This window comes from Lepisosteus platostomus, unplaced genomic scaffold, assembly GCF_059453375.1.
Source record: "Lepisosteus platostomus isolate fLepPlt1 unplaced genomic scaffold, fLepPlt1.hap1 Scaffold_30_H1, whole genome shotgun sequence".
Taxonomy (NCBI): Eukaryota; Metazoa; Chordata; class Actinopteri; order Semionotiformes; family Lepisosteidae; genus Lepisosteus; species Lepisosteus platostomus.
The window spans coordinates 720,001-726,142 of record NW_028291658.1 but is presented as its reverse complement, the minus strand read 5'-3'; the positions used below and the strand labels follow the sequence as shown (position 1 = coordinate 726,142).

Sequence of the window (6,142 nt, the reverse complement as noted above, 5' to 3'; positions counted from 1 at the left end):
ATGCTGCCTTTCCCCGGAGTAAATCTGTTACATTGAAAGAATGCTTCTGGCAGGTTCAAAAAGGGACCCTTGTTAATTGGAGAAATCAATGATTTCGAATGAATTCTGTATTAAAAGACAGCTATACACAGAAAACATGCAGGACACTGCTCATGATGTTTCCCGAGCCGAAACACAGTGCGTTTTTCCAAGCCATCTGACAAAGCCCGCCCACTGAAAACTGCAGCAGTTGGACATGAAAAGTGCCCGATAAATGCCATTTCTCATCATTTCTCTTGGCGTCAGTTCTGCTATTAAATGGGACGGAGGCAACGGGCTCAGAGAGCAGGTTAAGTGCACACCGAACGCAGATGTGTCCAAGTGTCTGTAAAAGCGCTGTGCTCCGCTGGCGCTGTTCCCTAGTGGCTTAAAGTGCCTGCCTAGTAAGCAGGCGATCCTGGGTCTGAATACCAGCGGTGCCTCTCTCCGTGTCTTGTTGTGCCGAATGTCTCATTTCAGACAAACATGTACAGCTTGGTTCAGTTTAATGCAAGAATTCATTTCCTTTCTGGAATAACTTGTTTTTGAAGAAATCCATACAGCTTGTGAAAGATGAAATCCATTTCTTGGTTGCCAGTGGAAAAAGATTGCCGGCTGCAAGAAGCGCAAGTGATTATTTTCTTTGACCATAAACCTGCAAATGTAGGGAGCACAAGCGGCTGTCAGTCTCTGTGGCGCAATCGGTTAGCGCGTTCGGCTGTTAACCGAAAGGTTGGTGGTTCAAGCCCACCCAGGGACGCGTGTCTCAGTTTTTCCAATGTAAACATCATCACCGCTAAAGAAGATGGCGCAGAAGGCTCCACAGTCGAAACGTTGTGCTTCTTTTCTTCTCTTTTCAGCATGGAGTAAACCTTTGCTTGATCCTTTGCAGCCTACGCATGCTGACACAGCTACCTTTCTCTTAACGCGCCTCAATCATTATTCACCAAAACCATCTGCAGAATGTGTCACCTTTGTGGTGATGTCACTCCTCTGCTTCACAAATGTCCTTAGTGACGGACCATTTCTTTCTGCCATTTTTCCGGAGCGGTTATTGATTGCTCCATCATTTCCCTCATACTTTCCATCCCTAGATTGAAAAAAAAAAACAGAAACAGGCTGACAGGACGACAATCAAATTGCAAAAACTCATCAAAGCACTCGATAGAGTATTTGAATCCACAAGTAGCTACGAGAAACTTTGTCCTGGCTTGCATTAAAGTCGGAAAATGTCAAAAAGAAAAAGATGGTGGCTTTTTCATATCTGTTCTTTTATTTTTAGTTCGTTGGCTCTTCTGTCCATTGTCCTCCTGCCTGGCTCTTGACCTGTGACTGTCTGAACGCACACATTAGACTTTCAGGCGGGGGATTTGTCCTGAGCCTCTGTGAAAGACCCACCCACCCCCATAAATAACTGCTCTAGAAACACATGAATATAAAAACTAAACCACAGCTTAAAGAGGAGCTCCAACTCAGTGCCATACTAATGTAAACGAAGTAATACTAAGACATGTTCTTATGGATTTGTCTTACCTTGAGATATGTAATTGGATTTCAGGATTAACTTCCTCATTCAATGTAGTGGTGATTCTTTGCCTGGTCAGTACCTGGGTGGGAGACCTCCAGCAAACAATTAAGCTTGCTGCTGGAAGTGGTGTTAAGAGACTCTTAGGATCTTCCAGAGGTCTCTGTCCAATAGCACTAGTTGCCTTAGAGCTGGCTCAAACATTGCTCAAGAGTCTACCTTTCACAGATGCGCAAAGATGAATGATGGGGGTGCACGCTTCAAGGAGCCTTCCAACTGTAGGGACCGATTAGAGACGATCCGTAGCATGTGTTCGTTTCCATATACGCCCCGTGTCTCAACGGTAGGACAGAGTCAAATACTGCCTCGACACGTAACAGCGTTATATTAAACCGCAGGACTTGAGGGCTGTTTTGTTTGAATGTTCAAGGCATTGGTAAGAGCGTAGGTCAAGGGCCATTGGTGCATCTCCTGTAACTGGAGCAAAAATGCTATTCAAAGTGCAGTGACTAAAATCGTCGTCCACATGTCTCCGTTGTTGATTGCTTTCTGTCTAAGAACGTTCTGTTTTCATGTCCGAACGGGGAGACTTTATCATTCCAACTTGAAGCCACCCTTAAGTCCTCTGAGGTGTGTGTGTGTGTGCTTGCACGTATGGCGTAAAAGGTTTCTTAAACGGAGAGCGAACTTGAAAAAAGTTGCCTCCGCTGCCGCCGCCTCGCACTCCCTGTTCGATTGTAGCAAGAAGGCAGCGGCCGCGGCGCTCGCTGTAATCGTGGCCGAGTGGTTAAGGTGACAGACTTGAAATCCGTTGGGGTCTCCCCGCGCCGGTTCAAATCCTGCCGACTAAGGCGTCCTTTGCATTTGGTTGCGTGCGTGCGTGTAAAAGGACCAGCGCCGTTTCGTTTTCGCTGGGACCTTTAACACTCTAAATCGCCTGGACCCGCAGCCTGTGAAATCGATTCTTCGGCACCCACGAAGGACGCTTTGCCGCTGGACACAGATACCGATGCTTTTCTGCAACGAGCTTTCCAGCTGAATTTTCTCGGCAGCTCCGTACTAAACCTGTTCTCCATTGCAACATAGCGGAGGCTCATCACGTCTATAGCAAGGCTGTGTAGGACCGCATATGCCACAGTGACTTGTACACAGACCACATGAAAGGCAAGCAAAATACACTTTTAAAATTCCAAAGACTCACAAGGTCAGAGGAACAGCGATGACCTGAACAGATCTGTTACAGAAGTCTAGGTTGACCTTTTTAGAGCTGTAATTGCATTTTTGTTTAATAGAAGATCAAATCTACTCGCATGTACCAGCACCTTACAGTTTATTGATGTTAATTCTGTTTAAGTAATAAGATTGCTAACGATGTTGGACTTTAGCCGGTGTTTTTTAGAACAAATTGCTTACACTTCTGTAAGGAATACGCAGTACGTGCCTTTGTCAGTCATTGCTCACCATACCTGTAACTTTCTTATCTAACTCACTTCCTCAAATGGTGAAGGTCCACAAACATAAATGAAAAAAAAAACCCTTGATGTAGATGAGGTGCACAAAAAAGCAGCCCCTGATAGTGTATAACACATTTATACTATTGCAGAGACACATGTAACATATATATATATACTGTATATATATATGAAACAGAAATAGAAACAGAAACAGGAATCGCTTACTCACCTGGAGAATCTCTGTAGGAATATCTAGCATTTATCAATGGAAATAAAAGCTGCTTTAATACAGTGCATGTTCAAACTCAAACCCTCAGCTGCTGTTCTTGTTTGTTTTGGGACAAATTGCAACTGAGCATCGCATGAGCCGTTACATACCCTTATCTGTTAGGGAATTTCAAGGGAGGAGTTAGGTCAGAATGGGTAGGCTGCAAAACAACAAGTAAAGATTTATATTCCAAGATGAAACGTTGTGGCGGTTTTCTTATCTTTTCAGCATGGACTAAACTTTTACGTGTTCCTTATATGCTATATGTGTATATATTAGCACCAATGTCGTTCTTAAAAACTAACATGAAATTGTCAGGGACATTCAGCTATATACAAAGACGAGACAGACAAAGTAATAATTCTGTATTAACGTGGCCTACATATTGACGCAATGATCGAACTAACTGACATGTTCTGATTCAGATCCCCTGCAGTTCATGCCAATTAGAACAATAGCAATGCTGAGTCCTCCCCACCCTACCGAGCACAAATTCAGCTGCTCTCCAGTTCTGTTCTGCATGTTTTTTCATTGCAATTGAGCTCGGAGCTGGAGATGATCTCCATACAGTTCTGTGTTCACTAGCCCGCACTTGCGTGCTAATTTACGGGTTGTGGCAAATGCTTTTCTATAGTTCATATACATGACGGCAACCTGTTACCGAGGAACCTGAGAGGTTTAAAAGCCTCACGAGCCAGGCAGGACTCGAACCCACAATCTTCTGATCCGAAGTCAAACGCGTTATCCATTACGCCACTGGCCCATAGAACATGCGCTTGCACTCCACCACAGAGAGCTCTACACTGCTACTAGTAGTACACTTCCCCATCTAAATTTTCACAGCAAGAAACTTGTGTTTCCTACTATTTTTATCAGGTTTAAAATATCATCTCCTTAAAACAGAAAAAGTGTTGATGTGTCGTGCTGAAATTCCGATTGATTTTGAATTCAAAGAAAAAAGGTTTTCTTCCAAAACACCATGAAATTGTCACATCTTGCAGACAATAGGTGTATTCCATGTTGAAAAGAGAAGAAAGAAAACCATGGAGCCTTTTACAGGTGTGAGAAGACCTCACAGTCGAAACGCTGTTTCCGTTCTTCTCTTTTCAGCATGCAATAAACCTATTGCTTGTTCCTTTGCAGCCGAGGCATGCTGACGTAGCTACCCAGCTGAACATCTTGCAGACTCTACAGTACTTCTCTCCTGTAGAAGTAAAGCAGGGCTTGCTGGGTGAGCTTTTGCTCCGGTAAATTAGGTCACGTGTCATGTTAAATCACTTCTTCTAAACACAACATTTGCTGGTGCTAGCTTTCCCCATTAAAAAAAAGAGACATTTCCCTTACAGTACATGACATATCGTTTTTATTCTATCAATAAGTATAGAAATTAAACAAAAGAAAAAATGTTGTCACCAAAGAATGCACAGCTTGGACATGAAAAGTGCCCGATAAATGCCATTTCTCATCATTTCTCTTGGCGTCAGTTCTGCTATTAAATGGGACGGAGGCAACGGGCTCAGAGAGCAGGTTAAGTGCACACCGAACGCAGATGTGTCCAAGTGTCTGTAAAAGCGCTGTGCTCCGCTGGCGCTGTTCCCTAGTGGCTTAAAGTGCCCGCCTAGTAAGCAGGCGATCCTGGGTCTGAATACCAGCGGTGCCTCTCTCCGTGTCTTGTTGTGCCGAATGTATCATTTCAGACAAACATGTACAGCTTGGTTCAGTTTAATGCAAGAATTCATTTCCTTTCTGGAATAACTTGTTTTTGAAGAAATCCATACAGCTTGTGAAAGATGAAATCCATTTCTTGGTTGTCAGTGGAAAAAGATTGCCGGCTGCAAGAAGCGCAAGTGATTGTTTTCTTTGACCATAAACCTGCAAATGTAGGGAGCACAAGCGGCCGTCAGTCTCTGTGGCGCAATCGGTTAGCGCGTTAGGCTGTTAACCGAAAGGTTGGTGGTTCAAGCCCACCCAGGGACGCATGTCTCTGTTTTTCCAATGTAAACATCATCACCGCTAAAGAAGATGGCGCAGAAGGCTCCACAGTCGAAACGTTGTGCTTCTTTTCTTCTCTTTTCAGCATGGAGTAAACCTTTGCTTGATCCTTTGCAGCCTAAGCATGCTGACGCAGCTACCTTTCTCTTAACGCGCCTCAATCATTATTCACCAAAACGATCAGCAGAATAAGTCGCCTTTGTGGTGATGTCACTCCTCTGCTTCACAAATGTCCTTAGTGACGGACCATTTCTTTCTGCCATTTTTCCGGAGCGGTTATTGATTGCTCCATCATTTCCCTCTTACTTTCCATCACTAGATTGAAAAAAAAACAGAAACAGGCTGACAGGACGACAATCAAATTGCAAAAACTCATCAAAGCACTCGATAGAGTATTTGAATCCACAAGTAGCTACGAGCAACTTTGTCCTGGCTTGCATGAAAGTCGGAAAATGTCAAAAAGAAAAAGATGGTGGCTTTTTCATATTCGTTCTTTTATTTTTAGTTCGTTGGCTCTTCTGTCCATTGTCCTCCTGCCTGGCTCTTGACCTGTGACTGTCTGAACGCACACAGTAAAATTTCATGTGGGGGATTTGTCCTGAGCCTCTGTGAAAGACCCACCCACCCCTATAAATAACTGCTCTAGAAACACATGAATGCAAAACTAAACCACAGCTTAAAGAGGAGCTTGTCATGACCGCCAGGCAGTTAAGACCAACTCATAAGCGATCTAATCAGCACCAGCAGTGGGTGATTATTAACAAACGCCGCCGCACGAGTTAACCCATCTGCACACACTCCACCGTGCGGTACGCAGTGCTATTTTTACCATCTTTACCTGCTTCCCGCTGCTCGGTATTGAGTCTACTCCTTGAGAGCTCTACC

General features: G+C 44.0%; 4 non-coding genes across 4 annotated transcripts; 3 read left to right on the top strand and 1 right to left on the bottom strand.

Annotated features, from left to right (window-relative positions):
- The first annotated feature begins 704 nt into the window (after window positions 1–704).
- trnan-guu (transfer RNA asparagine (anticodon GUU)) lies at window positions 705–778 on the top strand. The gene has a single exon. It is a non-coding gene; the product is annotated as a tRNA-Asn (tRNA).
- A 1,534-nt stretch (window positions 779–2,312) lies between these two features.
- On the top strand, window positions 2,313–2,394 carry trnas-uga (transfer RNA serine (anticodon UGA)). Its single transcript has one exon. It is a non-coding gene; the product is annotated as a tRNA-Ser (tRNA).
- A 1,561-nt stretch (window positions 2,395–3,955) lies between these two features.
- Window positions 3,956–4,028, bottom strand: trnar-ucg (transfer RNA arginine (anticodon UCG)). The gene has a single exon. It is a non-coding gene; the product is annotated as a tRNA-Arg (tRNA).
- Window positions 4,029–5,168: 1,140 nt separating this feature from the next.
- On the top strand, window positions 5,169–5,242 carry trnan-guu (transfer RNA asparagine (anticodon GUU)). Its single transcript has one exon. It is a non-coding gene; the product is annotated as a tRNA-Asn (tRNA).
- Window positions 5,243–6,142: the final 900 nt, after the last annotated feature.